A 24019-nucleotide genomic window follows, 5' to 3' on the forward strand; every position below is an offset into this window, starting at 1 on the left:
CCCGTGATAAGGGGAACATGATCTCTGCTTTGACAAGACGTGTCAAGAAAACCGCCTCGCGCTATGTGCAGAGCTGGTTGAGAAAAATGGCTCGAATAATTACTTGGCCATGGCGTGATGTGATACGTCTCCAACGTATCTATAATTTTTGATTGATCCATGCTATATTATCTACTGTTTTGGACTATATTGGGCTTTATTTTCCACTTCTATATTATTTTTGGGACTAACCTATTAACCGGAGGCCCAGCCAAGAATTGTTGTTTTTTGCCTATTTCAGTGTTTCAGATAAACGGAATATCAAACGGAGTCCAAACGGAATAAAATCTTTGGGAACGTGATTTTCTCACCGAATGTGATCCAGGAGACTTGGACCCTGCTCCAAGGAACAAAAGAGGCGGTCACGAGGGTGGGGCGCCCCCCCTAGGGCGCGCTCCCCTGCCTCGTGGGCCCCTCGTTCCTACTCCGGCGTACTTCTTCCTCCTATATATACCCACGTACCCCCAAACTATTAGAACAGGAGCCAAAAACCTAATTCCACCGCCGCAACTTTCTGTATCCACGAGATCCCATATTGGGTCCTGTTTCGGAGCTCCGCCGGAAGAGGGCCGTCATCACGAAGGGCTTCTACATCATCATAGCCTCTCCGATGAAGTGTGAGTAGTTCACCTCAGACCTTCGGGTCCATAGTTAGTAGCTAGATGGCTTCTTCTCTCTCTTTGAATCTCAATACAAAGTTCTCCCCCTCTCTTGTGGAGATCTATTCGATGTAATCTTCTTTTTGCGGTGTGTTTGTTGAGAGCGATGAATTGTGGGTTTATGATCAAGTCTATCTATGAATAATATTTGAATCTTCTCTGAATTCTTTTATGTATGATTGGTTATCTTTGCAAGTCTCTTTGAATTATCCGTTTGGTTTGGCCAACTAGATTGGTAGTCCTTGCCATGGGAGAAGTGCTTAGCTTTGGGTTCGATCTTGCGGTGTCCTTACCCAGTGACAGAAGGGACAACAAGGCACGTATTGTATCATTGCCATCAAGGATAACAAGATGGGGTTTATTTCATATTGCATGAATTTATCTCTCTACATCATGTCATCTTGCTTAAGGCGTTACTCTGTTTTTAACTTAATACTCTAGATGTATGCTGGATAGCGGTCGATGAGTGGAGTAATAGTAGTAGATGCAGAATCGTTTTGATGTACTTGTCACGGACGTGATGCCTATATACATGATCATGCCTAGATATTCTCATAACTATGCTCAATTATGTCAATTGCTCAACAGTAATTTGTTCACCCACCATAGAATACTTATGCTCTTGAGAGAAGCCACTAGTGAAACCTATGGCCCCCGGGTCTATTCTCATCATATCAATCTCCATTACTTTAATCTTGCTTTGCTTTTACTTTGCCTTTACTTTTTACTTTGCATCTTTATACCAAAAATACCAAAAATATTATATCTATCAGATCTCACTCTCGTAAGTGACCGTGAAGGGCTTGACAACCCCTAATCATGTTGGTTGCGATTAGCTATCGCTTTGTGCAGGTACGAGGGACTTGAGCGTGGGCTCCTACTGGATTGATACCTTGGTTCTCAAAAACTGAGGGAAATACTTACGCTACTCTGCTGCATCATCCCTTCCACTTCGGGGAAAACCAACGCAAGCTCAAGACGTAGCAAGAAGGATTTCTGGCACCGTTGCCGGGGAGTCTACGCAAAAAGTCAACATACCAAGTACCCATCACAATCCCTATCTCTCGCATTACATTATTTGTCATTTTCCTCTCGTTTTCCTCTCCCCCCAATTCACCATTGCCGTTTTATTCGCCCTCTCTCTCTATCCCCCCTCTCTATTTGCCTCTTTTTGCCCGTTTGCCTCTTGTTTGCTCGTGTGCTAGTTTGCTCGCTTGTCGTTATGTCTGAAATTGGGGAAGTTATCGCCAATATGGACGATAACAATATCATGGAAAATTCTGATGCTCCTACTAAAGAACCTACCATCTTTCATACAAAAAAATTCCGTGTTGGTAGTGGTAATATTATTGGAAAAGGAGTTATTCAAGATTTCTTTACTTGTGCCAGTGCTTTACCTTCTATGGGTAGTTCTATCCTTCACAGAACTAGTAGTCTCGCGGACGCTATTGCCATGCTTGTAGTTGAACTTGAAAGACAATTTATGCACATGCATCCTTCCATACAAAGGATTTTTCTCGAATTTTCTAATATTGAGCATTCTTTTGTTAAGCGTGCTGCTACTATCTTTTTGGCTCATGAGTTTAGATTCATAATAAGAGAAGCCAAAGAAATCTTTGCGCATTATAGGGTGGACGCTTGCCGTCCTCCCATAGAAACTATCCTCTTTGATCAAGAAGAAATAATGCGTTTTCAATCTCTAGATTATGTTGCTTTCAATGAAAATCTTAGAACAAGGGTTCCTACCAATATTTTAGTTGATAGAATTTCTGAACTTAATGATGATTTGGCTATTCGAAATAATGAGCTAGGATATTCTCTTGAATATAGGCTTACAAAGTTCTGTCAAAAGAATGCTTATAATGATGAATTGGTTGTGCATTACGAAGGACCAAAGGAGGAACCTATACCTCCCAAGGTTGATATTGGGGACTTTTGTCCCATTAAATTTAGTCCTTTTGATTACTTTTGCTTGCCTCAAAGAAAGCTTGCTGCCGAACGTAGAGAATATGAAATGAGTTTCAATAATCTATCTTACTATTATGGCAATACCTAGATCTATCCTCGCTTTTATGCCTAGCTAGGGGCGTTAAACGATAGCGCTTGTTGGGAGGCAACCCAATTTTATTTTTATTCCTTGCTTTTTGCTCCTGCTTAGTAATAAATAAATTATTTAGCCTCTGTTTTGGTTGTGTGTTTTTGTGTTTAATTAGTGTTTGTGCCAAGTAGAACCGTTGGGAAGACTTGGGGAAAGTCTTGTTGAACTTGCTGTAAAAAAACAGAAACTTTAGCGCTCACGAGAACTGCTGCCATTTTTATTTGAAGAGTGCTATTTAGTTAATTCTTTTTGCAGATGATTAATAGATAAATTCCTCACGTCCAGAAATTTATTTTAGAATTTTCGGGGTTCCAGATCTTGCGCTAGATACATATTACTACAGACTGTTCTGTTTTGACAGATTCTGTTTTTCGTGTGTTGTTTGCTTATTTTGATGAATCTATGGCTAGTAAAATAGTTTATAATCCATAGAGAAGTTGGAATACAGTAGGTTTAACACCAATATAAATAAATAATGAGTTCATTACAGTACCTTAAAGTGGTCTTTTGTTTTCTTTCACTAACGGAGCTCACGAGTTTTCTATTTTGAGTTTTGTGTTGTGAAGTTTTCAAGTTTTGGGTGAATTCTTTTGATGGATCATGGAACAAGGAGTGGCAAGAGCCTAAGCTTGGGGATTCCCATGGCACCTCCAATATAATCCAAGGACACCAAGAAGTCTAAGCTTGGGGATGCCCCGGAAGGCATCCCCTCTTTCGTCCACTTCCATCGGTAATTTACTTGGAGCTATATTTTTATTCCCAACATGATATGTGTTTTGCTTGAAGCGTCTTGTATTATTTGTGTCTTTGTGTCTTAGTATGCCACAATAATCCTTTCTGTACACACCTTTTTAGAGAGCCATACATGAATTAAAATTTGATAGAATACTCTATGTGCTTCACTTATATCTTTTGAGCTAGATAATTTTTCTCTATGTGCTTCACTTATATCTTTCGAGCGTTATATTTTTGCTCTATGTGCTTCACTTAGATCTTTTAGAGCACGGTGGTGGATTTGTTTTAAAGAAACTATTGATCTCTCATGCTTCACTTAAATTATTATGGGAGTCTCTTAATAGCATGGTAATTTTCTTAATAATAATATGCTTGGTATTCAAAATTTGTGAAACTTTCTTTTGAGTGTGTTGAATACTAAGAAAAGATTGAAGCATGATAATTGTTTTGAGATATGGAGGTGATAATATTAAAGTCATGCTAGTTGATTAGTTGTGAATTTAAAGAATACTTGTGTTAAAGTTTGTGATTCCCGTAGCATGCACGTATGGTGAACCGTTATGTGATGAAGTCGGAGCATGATTTATTTATTGATTGTCTTCCTTATGAGTGGCGGTCGGGGACGAGCGATGGTCTTTTCCTACCAATCTATCCCCCTAGGAGCATGCACGTAATACTTTGCTTTGATAACTTCCAGATTTTTGCAATAAGTATATGAGTTCTTTATGACTAATGTTGAGTCCATGGATTATACGCACTCTCACTCTTCCACCTTTGCTAGCCTCTCTAATACCGTGCACCTTTCGCCGGTATCATACACCTACCATATACCTTCCTCAAAACAGCCACCATACCTACCTATTATGGCATTTCCATAGCCATTCCGAGATATATTGCCATGCAACTTTCCACTGTTCCGTTCATGACACATTTATCATTGTCATATTGCATATCCCGGTACACCGCCGGATGCATTCACATAGAGTCATATTTTGTTCTAAGTATCGAGTTGTAATTGTTGAGTTATAAGAAAAATAAAAGTGTGATGATCATCATTATTAGAGCATTTTCCCAGTGAGGAAAGAATGATGGAGACTATGATTCCTCCATAAGTCGGGATGAGACTCCGGACGAAAAATAAAATAAAATAAAAAGAGGCCAAAGAAGCCCAAATAAAAAGAGGTCATAAAAAAGAAAAGGCCCAAATAAAAAATGAGAGAAAAAGAGAGAAGGGACAATGTTACTATCCTTTTGCCACACTTGTGCTTCAAAGTAGCACCATGATCTTCATAGTAGAGAGTCTCTCATGTTATCACTTTCATATACTAGTGGGAATTTTACATTATAGAACTTGGCTTGTATATTCCAATGATGGGCTTCCTCCAAAATTGCCCTAGGTCTTCATGAGCAAGCAAGTTGGATGCACACCCACTTAGTTTCTTTTTGAGCTTTCATATACTTATACCTCTAGTGCATCCGTTGCATGGCAATCCCTACTCACTCACATTGATATCTATTGATGGGCATCTCCATAGCCCGTTGATACGCCTAGTTGATGTGAGACCATCTTCTCCTTTTGTCTTCTCCACAACCACCATTCTATTCCACCTATAGTGCTATATCCATGGCTCACGCTCATGTATTGCGTGAAGATTGAAAAAGTTTTGAAAAAGTTAGAGTATGAAACAATTGCTTGGCTTGTCATCGGGGTTGTGCATGATTTAAATACTTTGTGCGGTGAAGATGGAGCATAGCCAGACTATATGATTTTGTAGGGACAACTTTCTTTGGCCTTGTTATTTTGAGAAGACATAATTGCTTTGTTAGTATGCTTGAAGTATTATTATTTTTATGTCAATATAAACTTTTGTCTTGAATCTTTCTAATCTGAATATTCATACCACAATTAAGAAGATTTGCATTTAAATTATGCCAAGTAGCACTCTGCATCAATAATTAAGCTTGGGGATGCCTAATACGTCTCCAACGTATCTATAATTTTTGATTGCCATATGCTATATTATCTACTGTTTTGGACTATATTGGGCTTTATTTTCCACTTTTATATTATTTTTGGGACTAACCTATTAACCGGAGGCCCAGCCAAGAATTCCTGTTTTTTGCCTATTTCAGTGTTTCAGATAAACGGAATATCAAACGGAGTCCAAACGGAATAAAATCTTCGGGAACGTGATTTTCTCACCGAACGTGATCCAGGAGACTTGGACCCTGCTCCAAGGAACAAAATAGGCGGTCACGAGGGTGGGGGCGCCCCCCCCCCTTAGGGTGTGCCCCCTGCCTCATGGGCCCCTCGTTGCTCCTCCGGCGTACTTCTTCCTCCTATATATACCCACATACCCCCAAACTATTAGAACAGGAGCCAAAAACCTAATTCCACCGCCACAACTTTCTGTATCCACGAGATCCCATCTTGGGGCCTGTTCCGGAGCTCCGCCGGAAGAGGGCCGTCATCACGGAGGGCTTCTACATCATCATAGCCTCTCCGATGAAGTGTGAGTAGTTTACCTCAGACCTTCGGGTCCATAGTTAGTAGCTAGATGGCTTCTTCTCTCTCTTCGAATCTCAATACAAAGTTCTCTCCCTCTCTTGTGGATATCTATTCGATGTAATCTTCTTTTTGCAGTGTGTTTGTTGAGACCGAGGAATTGTGGGTTTATGATCAAGTCTATCTATGAATAATATTTGAATCTTCTCTGAATTCTTTTATGTATGATTGGTTATCTTTGCAAGTCTCTTCGAATTATCCGTTTGGTTTGGCCAACTAGATTGGTAGTTCTTGCCATGGGAGAAGTGCTTAGCTTTGGGTTCGATCTTGCGGTGTCCTTACCCAGTGATAAAAGGGGCAGCAAGGCACGTATTGTATCGTTGCCATCGAGGATAACAAGATGGGGTTTATTTCATATTGCATGAATTTATCTCTCTACATCATGTCATCTTGCTTAAGGCGTTACTCTGTTTTTAACTTAATACTCTAGATGCATGCTGGATAGCGGTCGATGAGTGGAGTAATAGTAGTAGATGCAGAATCGTATTGATCTACTTGTCACGGACGTGATGCCTATATACATGATCATGCCTAGATATTTCATAACTATGCTCAATTCTGTCAATTGCTCAATAGTAATTTGTTCACCCACCATAGAATACTTATGCTCTTGAGAGAAGCCATTAGTGAAACCTATGGGCCCCGGGTCTATCTTCCATCATATTAATCTTCCAACACTTAGTTATTTTCATTGCCTTTTATTTTACTTTGCATCTTTATCATAAAAATACCAAAAATATTATCTTATCATATCTATCAGATCTCACTCTCGTAAGTGACCGTGTAGGGATTGACAACCCCTTATCGCATTGGTTGCGAGGATTTATTTGTTTTTTGGAGGTGCGAGGGACTCGCGCGTAGCCTCCTACTGGATTGATACCATGGTTCTCAAAAACTGAGGGAAATACTTACGCTACTTTGCTGCATCACCCTTTCCTCTTCAAGGGAAAACCAACGCAATGCTCAAAAGGTAGCACGCCTCATGTCCAATGAATGGATGACATCTGTCCCAACGGTGAGCGAACACATGTTTCCCCTGGCCAATGAGAATTGTACACATGGAAAATCCTCATTGGTCCGGGCTGTTAGCGGGTTATCGGATCCAAAACCGGACCCGATAGCTTAACGGCGTTCCGTTACGGTGGATGCCACGTGTCGGTCACCCTTGACGAAAGCACTTCCATGACGCACGATTTATCGTCGTGGAAGTGGACACTTCTGTGATGATAATTTTGATAATGTCATGGAACACTTCTACGACAGCAAAGCTATGACTATCTTGATTCTGTCATAAATTTGTCATGGATGTACATGCATGACAGAAAACGTGACCTACTGTGACAAACACGTATCATCACAGAAGTGTCTTTTTTTGTAGTGATCGTCGTGTTCATCGGGAGGCAACAGAATGCGTCATGTTCATCGGGAGCCAAACAGCTTGGACGAAACAGCCGAAACGATGCCTAGCGTACCGCAGAACAGAGGAAACGGCCTTTTATTCGACCGCCTATGGTCAAAACAGGATCCTGTTAACCGGGAGGGGTTTGGCATATCGCAAAACGGAGGAAACGGACTTCTCTTTGACCTCCTACGGTCGAAACAGGGTCCTGTTGATCGGGAGGGGTGTGGCGTACCGCAAAACTGTAACATCCCAAATTTTCAATTTGGAATGTTATACATAGGTCGTCATATGCATATCATATTTTATTTGCATTTTGGATGGGATCCTAGAAATTCTAAGGAACTCAAGGACCCACGGAGAGAGTTGGGGATTTCATTCATTTTTGTATTTGAATTTTCTCAAATATTGAAAAGAGGATCATTTTGGTTTTAATTATTTTTCTCTCCCAAATATTTCCAATAATAAAATTAAAAGAGAGGAGATAATATGACTTCTCCAAAATAAAAGAAATATTGGAGGAAAAATATTAAAATCAAATAAATATTTTATTTGGATTTTTATTTGCTATTTTATTCGAATTAGAAAAAATATGCATTTTCAAAATTGCATTTTTAGGCTAGAAAAATGTTCAGCTTGTCCTAAATATTTTATTTAGACGATGAAAATTGTTTTTGGCATTTTTAGAATTTCTTTTTATATTTATTTAGGATTTTTCCTTTTTGACGGAATTTTTTTTAAAAAAAGTCCCCAGACTGAACTGGGCTGAAGGCCCAGCCGACCTGTCGCGCCGCCGAGCGTGCTTGCGCCGGACTCCACCGGAGTCCGACTCCGCCCCGGCACCGGTGCCCCTCCCGCAAGCCTCATCGCCCCCCACCCCTATCCCCTATATATATGCGCCGCCGCCGCCTCTCCCCTCGTCCCGTTTCGCCGCCCCGCACCCCGCCGCTCGCCGCCGCGCCCCGCCGCCGTAGCCGCCGCCGCCTGCCCCCCGCCCATCAAAATCCAAGCCACCGCCGTTGACCTCGCCGCCTGTTTTTTCCGATTTAGGTAAAAACCGCTCGGTTTTATTTAAAAAAACCTAGATTGTTTTTTTATTAGATCGGTTCAATTTTCTCGGTTTAGCTTTTTTCGTGAACGTTCATTCGTTAGCTCGTTTTAACAAACGATTTCGTTCGTTTGCCTCTGTTAGCGGACGTTCGTCTGATAGATTTTTCTTTTTTGTTTTATTTTCCGCCATGGACCAATCCACGATTATTTTTATCGCAGAATAGCCCCTGATCTTCAAACCCTCGCAACTTTTCAACCGTTTGTCCAAATCTAGTGAAACCAACGCCAAAATCTTCGTCTCGAAGCCCTCTTTCCAGTTAATCCACTTGAACATGGTTTTGACAATTTAAAATTTGGTTTCAAGCAGATTTGAATTCGAAGTTCTTTTGATCGTAGTTTCAGTTCCGTAGCTCCGATTCGATTGATTCTATTTGCAAATCGAACCTCTTTGGTTCAACTTTTAGATTGGATCTTCTTATTTGAGTTTTACCCTTGCGTCTATGCTAGAGTGCTTATGTATGCTATTGTTTGTTTGTGATAGAATTCTCGAAGTGTGAAGCGTGCTACTACGAGTCTCTAGTATTTGCGGATCATCAGCAAGGCAAGTAACACATTGATCATACTTCTTTATTACCCAGTTTTTATGCATTAGTTACAATCCTGAAACACTGCATGATTAGGATGTGATTAACATGTGGGTATTGGGAAGTATATGATGAGGTAGAACCTATTGCCCTTTTAATATCAAACCCTTGGGAGTTACTTCTGCGTTATGCTTATGTGGTTATGCTATGCTCGTAGACGTGGATTGGGTTTGAGTGAATCCATGACAGATGTGAGATTGTTAATTAATTGTTAACTTAATGTGGCTACTTAAATACACATCTTGGTGGATTGGTTGCCGGCACCTGGGGATATACCAGTGTTGTCCTTTGGTTCGCCATCCAGGCTCAAAGGGATCATAAGATTATTCATGCTAGAAACTTTCGTGTGCAGACACAAGCTATTATGGGCTCTAGCATAGTTGAGTATGTTGCATTACCTCTTTCAGTGGTAGGCTAGCAGATGTAGGTTGGTACTGTCTACCCAGAGTAAAGAGTTAATGTTTCTGAAAGACTGTGTCTCGGTCATCCATTTCTCAAACATCTTGTAGTGCAAGAAATCCAACGGAGGAGATCGAGTCTTGTGGGGAAAAGTGCGCAAACCTCTGCAGAGTGTACAAACTAATCATGGTTAGCCGTGTCCCCGGCTATGGACATCTTGAGTATCTGGTTCTTGGATTATCATGTTGATCTCAGCACTCTAAATTAATTTGTTGGGTTGTTAGTTACTTCTTAATTGGGATTGAGACGGGGGTACCATTCTCAACATTTACCAACTACCATGATAGTTAAATAAAATAGATTCCTTTATTGTAGGGAAAAATTGGCTTTTTCGCAAAAACATTATAACCATAGAGCCTCCACCAGCCATATATGCATGTACTGATAGCATTTACCTGTTCATTGTTCTACTGTGTTATATTGCCAGCATATTCCATGTGCTGACCCGTTTCGGGCTGCAACATATCATGTTGCAGACTTTTCAGACGAAGAGTAAGGTGCGCTAGGTCGTTGTCGTGCACTCAGCTATGTCGTTGGAGTTGATGGACTCACTTTATCTTCCAAGCCTTCCGCTGTTATCGTATTTAGATGGCCTTAAGCCATATTTATTGTAATAAGTTCTCTTTTGGGACATTCGATGTAATAAGTGTGTGATTGCACTCTGTTATAAATCCTTCAGTACTGTGTGTGTCAGCATTACCAATCTAGGGATGACACTTATGCACAGAGATTTGACCGTTTGAGGTCAGATCGCTACAAAAATAGAGGAAACAGACTTCTATTCGACCTCCTACTGTCGAAACGGGGGTCCTGTTCATCAGGAGGGGTGTGGCGTACCGCAAAATGGGACTCCATGGGCTACTGTTTGATGACCCACAAGTATAGGGGATCTATCGTAGTCCTTTCGATAAGTAAGAGTGTCGAACCCAATGAGGAGCAAAAGGAAATGATAAGCGGTTTCCAGCAAGGTATTCTCTGCAAGTACTGAAATAAGTGGTAACAGATAGTTTCGTGATAAGATAATTTGTAACGAGCAACAAGTAACAAAAGTAAATAAGGTGTAGAAAGGTGGCCCAATCCTTTTTGTAGCAAAGGACAAGCCTGGACAAACTCTTATATGATGTAAAGCGCTCCCGAGGACACATGGGAATATCGTCAAGCTAGTTTTCATCACGTTCATATGATTTGCGTTTGATATTTTGATAATTTGGTATGTGGGTGGACCGGTGCTTGGGTACTGCCCTTACTTGGACAAGCATCCCACTTATGATTAACCTCTATTGCAAGCATTCGCAGCTACAACAAAAGTATTAAGGTAAACCTAACCATAGCATGAAACATATGGATCCAAATCAGCCCCTTACGAAGCAACGCATAAACTAGGGTTTAAGCTTCTGTCACTCTAGCAACCCATCATCTACTTATTACTTCCCAATGCCTTCCTCTAGGCCCAAATAATGGTGAAGTGTCATGTAGTCGACGTTCACATAACACCACTAGAGGAGAGACAACATACATCTCATCAAAATATCGAACGAATACCAAATTCACATGACTACTAATAGCAAGACTTCTCCCATGTCCTCGGGAACAAAAGTAACTACTCACAAAGCACAAACATGTTCATAACCAGAGGGGTATTAATGTTGGGGAACCTAGCAGAAATTCAAAATTTTCCTATGTGTCACCAAGATCTATCTATGGAGAGACTAGCAACGAGTAGAAAGAGAGTGCATCTACATACCCTTGTAGATCGCTAAGCGGAAGCGTTCAAGTGAACGGGGTTGATGGAGTCGTACTCGTCGTGATTCAAATCACCGATGATCCTAGTGCCGAACGGACGGCACCTCCGCGTTCAACACACGTACAGCCCGGTGACGTCTCCCACGCCTTGATCCAGCAAGGAGAGAGGGAGAGGTTGAGGAAGACTCCATCCAACAGCAGCACAACGGCGTGGTGGTGGTGGAGGAGCGTGGCAATCCAGCAGGGCTTCGCCAAGCACCATGGGAGAGGAGGAGTAGGAAGAGAGGTAGGGCTATGCCAGAACTTCGTGTATAGCTCCCATGCGCCTCCCCACTATATATAGGGGTGGAGGGGCTGGTTTCTTGCCCTCCAAGTCCATTGGGGCGTTGGCCAAGGTGGGAGGAAAGAAATCTCATTATTTCCTTCCCCACCGATTGTTATCCCCCCTTTTTAGGGATCTTGATCTTATCCCTTCGGGATATGATCTTATTCCTTCTAAGGGGGATCATGGTGCGCCTTGACCAGGGGTGTGGGGCCTTGCCCCCACTACCCACGTCCATGTGGGTCCCCCCATGCAGGTGGGCCCCACTCCGGAACCTTCTAGAACCTTCCCGGTACAATACCGAAAAATCCCGAACATTTTCCGGTGGCCAAAATAGGACTTCCCATATATAAATCTTTACCTCCGGACCATTCCGGAACTCCTCATGATGTCCGGGATCTCATCCGGGACTCTGAACAACATTCGGTAACCACATACAAACTTCCTTTATAACCCTAGCGTCATCGAACCTTAAGTGTGTAGACCCTACGGGTTCGGGAGACATGTAGACATGACCGAGACGTTCTCCGATCAATAACCAACAGCGGGATCTGGATACCCATGATGGCTCCCACATGTTCCACGATGATCTCATCGGATGAACCACGATGTCAAGGACTTAATCAATCCCGTATTCAATTCCCTTTGTCTATCGGTATGTTACTTGCCCGAGATTCGATCGTCGGTATCCAATACCTTGTTCAATCTCGTTACCGGCAAGTCACTTTACTCGTTCCGTAACACATCATCCCGTGATCAACTCCTTGGTCACATTGCGCATATGATGATGTCCTACCGAGTGGGCCCAAAGATACCTCTCCATTTACACGGAGTGACAAATCCCAGTCTCGATCCGCATAAAACAATAGATACTTTCAGAGATACCTGTAGTGCACCTTTATAGTCACCCAGTTACGTTGTGACGTTTGATACACCCAAAGCACTCCTACGTTATCCAGGAGTTACACGCTCTCATGGTCGAAGGAAGAGATACTTGACATTGGCAAAGCTCTAGCAAATGAACTACACGATCTTTTGTGCTAGTCTTAGGATTGGGTCTTGTCCATCACATCATTCTCCTAATGATGTGATCCCGTTATCAACGACATCCAATGTCCATAGCCAGGAAACCATGACTATCTGTTGATCACAACGAGCTAGTCAACTAGAGGCTCACTAGGGACATATTGTGGTCTATGTATTCACACGTGTATTACGATTTCCGGATAATACAGTTATAGCATGAATAAAAGACAATTATCATGAACAAGGAAATATAATAATAATACTTTTATTATTGCCTCTAGGGCATATTTCCAATAGTCTCCCACTTGCACTAGAGTCAATAATCTAGTTCACATCGCCATGTGATTAACACTCACAGGTCACATCGCCATGTGACTAATACCCAAGAGTTTACTAGAGTCAGTAGTCTAGTTCACATCACTATGTGATTAACACTCAATGAGTTTTATGTTTGATCATGTTGCTTGTGAGAGAGGTTTTAGTCAACGGGTCTGAACCTTTCAGATCCGTGTGTGCTTTACAAATCTCTATGTCATCTCCTAGATGCAGCTACCACGCTCTATTTGGAGCTATTCCAAACAACTGTTCTACTTGGAGCTATTCTAAATTATTGCTCCATTATATGTATCCAGTCTCTCTACTCAGAGCTATCCGGATAGGTGTCAATCTTGCATCGTCGTAACCTTTACAACGAACTCTTTTACCACCTCCATAATCGAGAAAATTCCTTAGTCCACTAGTTACTAAGGATAACTTTGACCGCTGTCCTGTGAGCCATTCTTGGATCACTCTTGTACCCCTTGACTGACTCATGGCAAGGCACACTTCAGGTGCGGTACACAGCATAGCATACTGAAGAGCCTACGTCTTAAGCATAGGGGACGACCTTCGTCCTTTCTCTCTATTCTGCCGTGGTCGAGCTTTAAGTCTTAACTTCGTACCTTACAACTCAGGCAAGAACTCCTTCTTTGACTGGTCCATCTTGAACACCTTCAAGATCATGTCAAGGTATGTGCTCATTTGAAAGTATTATTAAGCATTTTGATCTATCCTTATAGATCTTGATGCTCAATGTTCAAGTAGCCTAATCCAGGTTTTCCATTGAAAAACAGTTTTCAAATAACCCTATATGCTTTCTAGAAATTCTACATCATTTCTGATCATCAATATGTCAACAACATATACTCATCAGAAATTGTATAGTGCTCCCACTCACTTCTTTGGAAATACAAGTTTCTCATAAACTTTGTATAAACCCAAAATCTTTGATCATCTTATCAAAGCGCACATTCCAACTCCGAGATGCTTACTCCAGTCCATGGAAGGATCGCTGGAGCTAGCATACCTTTTAGCATCCTTAGGATCGACAAAACCTTTCTGATTGTATTACATACAACCTTTCCTTACGAAAATGGTAAGGAAACTCATTTTGACATCCATCTGCCAGATTTCATAAATGCAGCTAATGCTAACATGATTCCGACGGACTTAAGCATCGCTACGGATGAGAAAATCTCATCATAGTCAACTCTTTGAACTTGTGAAAAAAACTCTTCGCCACAAGTCGAGCTTCATAGACGGTGACATTACCATCCACGTCCGTCTTCTTCTTAAAGATCCATTCTTCTCAATGGCTTGCCGATCATCGGGAAAGTCCATGCTTTGTTCAGATACATGGATCCTATCTCGGATTTCATGGTTTCTAACCATTTGTCGGAATTTGGGCCCACCATCGCTTCTCCATAACTCGTAGGTTCATTGTTGTCTAGCAACATGACCTTCAAGACAGGATTACTGTACCACTCTGAAGCAGTACACATCCTTGTCACCCTACGAAGTACGGCAGTGGCTTGATCCGAAACTTCATGATCACTATCATAAGCTTCTACTTCAATTGGAGTAGGTGCCACAGGAACAACTTCATGTGCCCTGATACACACTGGTTGAAGTGATGGTTCAATAACCTCATCAAGTCTCTACCATCCTCCCACTCAACTTTTTGAGACAAACTTTTCCTCGAGAAAGGACCCGGTACAAGAAACAATCCTTATTGCTTTGGATCTGAATTAGGAGGTATACCCAACTGTTTTGGGAGTCCTATGAAGATGCATTTTATCCGCTTTGGGTTCGAGCTTATCAACCTGAAACTTTTTCACATAAGCGTCGCAGCCCCAAACCTTTAAGAAATGACAGCTTAGGTTTCTCTAAACCATAGTTCATATGGTGTCATCTCAACGGAATTACGTGGTGCCCTATTTAAAGTGAATGTGGTTGTCTCTAATGCCTAACCCATGAATGACAGTGGTAATTTGATAAGAGACATCATGGTACCCACCATATCCAATAGGGTGCAACTATGACGTTCGGACACACCATCACACTATGGTGTTCCAGGCGGTATTAATTGTAAAACAATTTCCACAATGTCTTAATTGTGTGCCAAAACTCGTAACTCAGATATTCATCTCTATGATCATATCATAGACATTTTATCCTCTTGTCACAATGATCTTCTACTTCACTCTGAAATTATTTGAACCATTCAATAATTCAGACTTGTGTTTCATCAAGTAAATATTCTCAACATCTACTCGAATCATCTGTGAAGTAAGAACATAACGATATTCACTGCATGCCTCAGCACTCATTGGACTGCACACATCAAAATGTGTTGCTTCCAACAAGTTGCTATCTTGTTCCATTTTACTGAAACCGAGGCTTTTCAGTCATCTTGCCTATGTGGTATGATTTGCATATCTCAAGTGATCCAAAATCAAGTGAGTCCAAACGATCCATCTGCATGGAGTTTCTTCATGCGTATACACCAATAGACATGGTTCGCATGTCTCAAACTTTTCAAAAACGAGTGAGTCCAAAGATCCATCAACATGGAGCTTCTTCATGCGTTTTATACCAATATGACTTACATGGCAGTGCCACAAGTAAGTGGTACTATCATTACTATCTTATATCTTTTGGCATGAAAATGTGTATCACTACGATCGAGATTCAATAAACCATTCAGGTTTAATACTAATCTTGATGGTAGAGGGAGCGTGCGATGTTTGATCACATCAAACTTGGAAACACTTCCAACACATATCGTCAGCTCACCTTTAGCTAGTCTCCGTTTATTCCGTAGCTTTTTATTTCGAGTTACTAACACTTAGCAACCGAACCGGTATCTAATACCCTGGTGCTACTAGGAGTACTAGTAAAGTACACATTAACATAATGTATATCCAATATACTTCTATCGACCTTGCCAGCCTTCTCATCTACCAAGTATCTAGGGTAATTCTGCTCCAGTGGCTGTTCCCCTTATTATAGAAGCACTTAGTCTCGGGTTTGGGTTCAACCTTGGGTCTCTTCACTAGAGCAGCAGCTGATTTGCCGTTTCATGCAGTATCCCTTCTTGCCCTTGCCCTTCTTGAAACTAGTGGTTTCACCAACCATCAACAATTGATGCTCCTTCTTGATTTCTACTTTCGCGGTGTCAAACATCGTGAATACCTCAAGGATCATCATATCTATCCCTGATATGTTATAGTTCATCACGAAGCTCTAGCAGCTTGGTGGCAATGACTTTGGAGAAACATCACTATCTCATCTGGAAGATCAACTCCCACTCGATTCAAGTGATTGTTGCACTCAGACAATCTGAGCACAAGCTCAACGATTGAGCTTTTCTCCCTTAGTTTGCAGGCTAAGAAAATCGTCGGAGGTCTCATACCTCTTGACGTGGGCACGAGCCTGAAATCCCAATTTCAGCCCTTGAAACATCTCATATGTTCCGCGACGTTTCGAAAACGTCTTTAGTGCCTCAACTCTAAACCATTTAACTAAACTATCACGTAGTTATCAAAGCGTGTATGTCTGATGTTCGCAACATCCACAAACGACGTTTGGGGTTCAGCACGCTGAGCGGTGCATTAAGGACATAAGCTTTCTACTGATCGCATAATCGCTACTATCAACTTTCAACTATAATTTCTCTAGGAACATATCTAAACAGTAGAACTATAGCGCGAGCTACGACATAATTTGCAAAAGGTCTTTTGACTATGTTCAGGATAATTAAGTTCATCTTATGAACTCCCACTTAGATAGACATCCCTCTGGTCCTCTAAGTGATCACATGATCCGAGTCAACTAGGCCGTGTCCGATCATCACGTGAGACGGACTAGTCATCATCGGTGAACATCTTCATGTTGATCGTATCTACCATACGACTCATGCTCGACCTTTCGGTCTCCGTGTTCCGAGGCCATGTCTGCACATGCTAGGCTCGTCAAGTTAACCCTAAGTGTTTTCGCTGTGTAAAACTGTCTTACACCCGTTGTATGTGAACGTAAGAATCCATCACACCCGATCATCACGTGGTGCTTAGAAGCGACGAACTGTAGCAACGGTGCACAGTTAGGGGAGAACACTTCTTGAAATTTTGTAAGGGATCATCTTATTTACTACCGTCGTCCTAAGCAAACAAGATGCATAAACATGATAAACATCACATGCAATCAAATAGTGACATGATATGGCCAATATCATTTTGCTCCTTTTGATCTTCATCTTCGGGGCTCCATGATCATCATCGTCACCGGCATGACACCATGATCTCCATCATCATGATCTCCATCATCGTGTCTTCATGAAGTTGTCATGCCAACGACTACTTCTACTTCTATGACTAACGCATTTAGCAATAAAGTAAAGTAGTTTACATGGCGTTGTTCAATGACACGCAGGTCATACAATAAATTAATACAACTCCTATGGCTCCTGCCGGTTGTCATACTCATCGACATGCAAGTCGTGATTCCTATTACAAGAACATGATCAATCTCATACATCACATATCATTCATCACATTCTTCTTGGCCATATCACATCACATAGCATACCCTGCAAAAACAAGTTAGACGTCCTCTAATTGTTGTTTGCATGTTTTACGTGGCTGCTATGGGTTTCTAGCAAGAACGTTTCTTACCTACGCAAAACCACAACGTGATATGCCAATTGCTATTTACCCTTCATAAGGACCCTTTTCATCGAATCCGTTCCGACTAAAGTGGGAGAGACTGGCACCCGCTAGCCACCTTATGCACCAAGTGCATGTCAATCGGTGGAACCTGTCTCACATAAGAGTACGTGTAAGGTCGGTCCGGGCCGCTTCATCCCACAATACCGTCGAAACAAGATTGGACTAGTAACGGTAAGCATATTGAACAACATCAACGCCCACAACTACTTTGTGTTCTACTCGTGCAAAGAATCTACGCAATAGACCTAGCTCATGATGCCACTGTTGGGGAACGTAGCAGAAATTCAAAATTTTCCTACGTGTCACCAAGATCTATCTATGGAGAGACCAGCAACGAGTAGAAAGAGAGTGCATCTACATACCCTTGTAGATCGCTAAGCGGAAGCGTTCAAGTGAACGGGGTTGATGGAGTCGTACTCGTCGTGATTCAAATCACCGATGATCCTAGTGCCGAACGGACGGCACCTCCGCGTTCAACACACGTACAGCCCGGTGACGTCTCCCACGCCTTGATCCAGCAAGGAGAGAGGGAGAGGTTGAGGAAGACTCCATCCAACAGCAGCACAACAGCGTGGTGGTGGTGGAGGAGCGTGGCAATCCAGCAGGGCTTCGCCAAGCACCATGGGAGAGGAGGAGTAGGAAGAGAGGTAGGGCTATGCCAGAACTTCGTGTATAGCTCCCATGCGCCTCCCCACTATATATAGGGGTGGAGGGGCTGGTTTCTTGCCCTCCAAGTCCATTGGGGCGTTGGCCAAGGTGGGAGGAAAGAAATCTCATTATTTCCTTCCCCACCGATTGTTATCCCCCCTTTTTAGGGATCTTGATCTTATCCCTTCGGGATATGATCTTATTCCTTCTAAGGGGGGATCTTGGTGCGCCTTGACCAGGGGTGTGGGGCCTTGCCCCCACTACCCACGTCCATGTGGGTCCCCCCATGCAGGTGGGCCCCACTCCGGAACCTTCTAGAACCTTCCCGGTACAATACCGAAAAATCCCGAACATTTTCCGGTGGCCAAAATAGGACTTCCCATATATAAATCTTTACCTCCGGACCATTCCGGAACTCCTCATGATGTCCGGGATCTCATCCGGGACTCCGAACAACATTCGGTAACCACATACAAACTTCCTTTATAACCCTAGCGTCATCGAACCTTAAGTGTGTAGACCCTACGGGTTCGGGAGACATGTAGACATGACCGAGACGTTCTCCGGTCAATAACCAACAGCGGGATCTGGATACCCATGATGGCTCCCACATGTTCCACGATGATCTCATCGGATGAACCACGATGTCAAGGACTTAATCAATCCCGTATTCAATTCCCTTTGTCTATCGGTATGTTACTTGCCCGAGATTCGATCGTCGGTATCCAATACCTTGTTCAATCTCGTTACCGGCAAGTCACTTTACTCGTTCCGTAACACATCATCCCGTGATCAACTCCTTGGTCACATTGCGCATATGATGATGTCCTACCGAGTGGGCCCAAAGATACCTCTCCGTTTACACGGAGTGACAAATCCCAGTCTCGATCCGCATAAAACAATAGATACTTTCGGAGATACCTGTAGTGCACCTTTATAGTCACCCAGTTACGTTGTGACGTTTGATACACCCAAAGCACTCCTACGGTATCCAGGAGTTACACGCTCTCATGGTCGAAGGAAGAGATACTTGACATTGGCAAAGCTCTAGCAAATGAACTACAAAATCTTTTGTGCTAGTCTTAGGATTGGGTCTTGTCCATCACATCATTCTCCTAATGATGTGATCCCGTTATCAACGACATCCAATGTCCATAGCCAGGAAACCATGACTATCTGTTGATCACAACGAGCTAGTCAACTAGAGGCTCACTAGGGACATATTGTGGTCTATGTATTCACACGTGTATTACGATTTCCGGATAATACAGTTATAGCATGAATAAAAGACAATTATCATGAACAAGGAAATATAATAATAATACTTTTATTATTGCCTCTAGGGCATATTTCCAATAATTAATATGCATATAGGATCTGAACATATGATCTTCCACCAATTGAACCAACTAGCATCAACTACAAGGAGTAATTAACACTACTAGCAACCTACTAGCACCAATCCCGGACTTGGAGGCAAGAATTGGATACAAGAGATGAACTAGGATTTTGAGATGAGATGTTGCTGATGAAGATGCTGATGGAGATTGCCCTCTCCCGATGAGAGGGGCGTTGGTGATGATGATGGTGATGATTTCCCCCTCCAGGAGGGAAGTTTCCCCGGCAGAACAGCTCCGCCAGAGCCCTAGATTGGTTCCGCCAAGGTTCCGCCTCGTGGCGGCGGAGTTTCGTCCAAGAAGATGGCTTATGATTTTTTTTCCCATCGAAAGACTCCATATAGCAGAAGATGGCCACCGGAGGGCCACCGGGGGGCCGACGAGGTAGGGGGGCACGCCCAGGGGGGTAGGGCGCCCCCCTACCCTCGTGGGCAGGGTGTGGCCCCCTGGTGAAGTTCTTGCTCTCAATATTTTTTATATATTTGGAAAACATCTTCCGTGAAGTTTCAGGACTTTTGGAGTTGTGCAGAATAGGTCTCTAATATTTGCTCCTTTTCCAGCCCAAAATCCCAGCTGCCGGCATTCTCCCTCTTTATGTAAACCTTGTAAAATAAGAGAAAATAGGCATAAGTATTGTGACATAATGTGTGATAACAGCCCATAATGCAATAAATATTGATATAAAAGCATGATGCAAAATGGACGTATCAACTCCCCCAAGTTTAGACCTCGCTTGTCATCAAGCAAAAAGCCGAAATCGAAAAATATGTCCACATCTTTAGAGATAGAGGTGTCGATAAAAATAAAATACGGACATGAGGGCATCATGATCATTCTTAGAACAACAACTTATATAATTCTTGTCATATAATCTCTAATGCTAGAGTAATAATTCAATCACAATGTCAAGTATGAATCGTAAACTTCATTGAAAACTAACAAACTACAATCTCAGTCATTGAAGCAATTGCAATTTATCATAACATAGGAAAGAGTCAATTTATAAGAGCTTTTTAGCAAGTCCACATACTCAACTATCATATAATCTTTCAAAATTGCTGACACTCACGCAATACTTATGGGTATGGAGTTTTAATCGGACACAGAGAAAAATAGGGGCTTATAGTTTTGCCTCCCAATGTTTTACCTCAAGTGTAATGTCAACAGTAGTAGTTCATGAAAACTCACATCCAATTAGCCATATATACCAGGATCTTTCCAACATATTGTGCTTGCCAAAGGATAAAGTGTAAAAAGAAAGGGTGAAAATCACCATGACTCTTATGCAATGTAGGAGATAAAAGTAAAAGATAGGCCCTTCGATGAGGGAAGGAGAGGTTGTCATGCGCTTTTATGGTTGGATGCACAAAATCTTAATGCGAAAGAATGTCACTTTATATTTCCACTTGTGATATGGACCTTTATTATGCAGTCTGTCGCTTTTATTACTTCCATATCACACGATCGTATAAAGCTTATTTCCTCCACACCAATCAATCATACATATTTAGAGAGCAATTTTTATTGCTTGCACCAATGACAACTTACTTGATGGATCTTACTCAATCCATAGGTAGATATGGTGGACTCTTATGGCAAGACTAGTTTAAGGGTATTTGGAAGCACAAGTAGTATCTCTACTTGGTGCAATGAATTTGGCTATCATGAGGGGGAAAGGCAAGCTCATCATGTTCGAAGATCCAAGACAATATAATTCATCTCAGATGTAAGAAAACATACCCATTACGTTGTCTTCCTTGTCCAATGTCAACTCTTTAGCATGTCATCTTTTAATGAGTGCTCACAATCATAAAATATGTCCAAGATAGTATATTTATATGTGAAGACCTATCTTTCTTTATTACTTCCTATTAATTGCAACGATGACCAAAACTATGTTTGTCAACCCTCAACAACTTTTATTCATCATACTTTTTCTATGTGAGCTCATTACTCTCCATAAGACTCACATGATCTCTTTGTTTCTTTTTATTTCTTTCTCTTTTCTTTTATTCACTTAGGGTCATGGCAAAATAATCAAGCCCCTGACTCAACACTAATCTTTATTATATAGCTCACGGACTCGATTACATAGAAGGATAATAAAGCAAAACTCACACTAGATCACACTAAGAACTTTTATTCTACTAGATCAAGATATTACCAAAAGGATTGAACTAAGAAAAATGGTAAAGATGAAAGTGATGGTGATACGATACAGGGGCACTCCCCCAAGCTTGGCAGTTGCCAAGTGGAGTGCCCATACCAGATACTCAATTCTTATTTGTTGGTGGAGATGGTGGTGATTTTGTTGATGGTGTAGGCTTGTCGTCCTTCTTCCAGGGCATAGGCTCACCATCATAGAAGGATGATCGAGTCTCCTGAAACCTTAAATCTGCAGCCAAACTCATCCTCTTGAATCTATATTCATACTCACAGTTTTGGTTTTGCAGATCATAAATCTGGGCTTAGAGGTGCTTGATTTTCTCATGAAGCTTGAAGATGGCCTCCCCAATGTCCTTGACGTCCAGCTTGTGGTTGTTGGTGAACTCCGTGATCATAATGTGATTGGAATCAAGTCCACGCTCCACCATCTCCTGACACTTGAAAACTTCTTGCTCCAATGCCTCGAGCCTGGCCTCCATGCTTCCGGTCTTCCTTGGTCCCTCAGCATCGCGGATGTGCAACAACCCCTCACGCATCTCTATGGTTTGAGGGTGTTGTAGCACTTCTGCGAGGTAGGGGTTGATGACCTTCTCGAAGAACTGGTCCTTGGGGACACTTGAAGACGACATGACGGCCTGGATCTGTCAGAAAAACAGCTCGAAACAAAGACAGGAGATTTTTGCGTGATACGGGAGTCAAAACCTTCGGGAGATTATATAATGAAATTTTACTGACCAAAATATGTGTCGTGTACGAAAACGGAGTCCGGAGAGCACACGAGGTGCCCACGAGGTAGGGGGCGCGCCCAGTAGGGTAGGGCGCGCCCTCCACCCTCGTGGAGCCCTCGTGTCCTTCCCGGACCACTACTTATTTTTCTAATTTTCTAAATATTCCAAAATGGAGAAATATTGCCTTAAAACTGTTTTGGAGTCGGTTTGCTTACCGTACCACATACCTATTCCTTTTAGGAGTCTGAAACGTTCCGGAAAGTGTCCCTTATGTATTCCTCCGGGGTTACGGTTTCAATAACATTGGTTTCAACATTTATGGGATTACCTGAGATATAATGTTTGATTCTTTGACCGTTCACCACCTTCGGATTTGTGCCTTCGAAGTTGTTGATTTTTATGGCACCGGAACGGTAGACCTCCTCGATAATGTAAGGGCCTTCCCATTTAGAGAGAAGTTTTCCTGCAAAAAATCTTAAACGAGAGTTGTATAGCGATACATAATCACCTACATTAAACTCACGCTTTTGTATCATTTTGTCATGCCATCTTTTAACTTTTTCTTTAAACAACTTGGCGTTTTCGTAGGCTTGGGTTCTCCATTCATCAAGTGAGCTAATATCAAATAACCTCTTCTCACCGGCAAGTTTAAAATCATAATTAAGTTCTTTAATAGCCCAATAAGCCTTGTGTTCTAGTTCGAGAGGTAAGTGACATGCTTTTCCATAGACCATTTTATACGGAGACATACCCATAGTATTGTTATATGCAGTTCTATAGGCCCATAATGCATCATCAAGTTTCTTGGACCAATTCTTTCTAGACCTATTAATAGTATTTTGCAAAATTAATTTGAGTTCTCTATTACTCAATTCTACTTGACCACTAGACTGAGGGTGATAAGGAGATGCAATTCTATGATTAACATCATATTTAGCAAGCATTTTACGGAAAGCACCATGAATAAAGTGTGAACCACCATCAGTCATTAAATATCTAGGGACTCCAAATCTTGGAAAAATAACTTCTTTAAGCATTTTAATAGAAGTGTTATGATCAGCACTACTAGTTGTAATAGCTTCTACCCACTTAGTAACGTAATCAACAGCAACTAAAATATGTGTATAACCATTAGAGGAAGGAAAAGGTCCCATATAGTCAAAGCCCCAAACATCAAATGGTTCAATAACAAGTGAATAATTCATAGGCATTTCTTGACGTCTACTAATATTACCAATTCTTTGACATTCATCACAAGATAAGACAAACTTACGGGCATCCTTGAAGAGAGTAGG

The sequence above is a fragment of the Triticum aestivum genome, chromosome 6A (genome assembly GCF_018294505.1).
Source record: "Triticum aestivum cultivar Chinese Spring chromosome 6A, IWGSC CS RefSeq v2.1, whole genome shotgun sequence".
NCBI lineage: Eukaryota > Viridiplantae > Streptophyta > Magnoliopsida > Poales > Poaceae > Triticum > Triticum aestivum.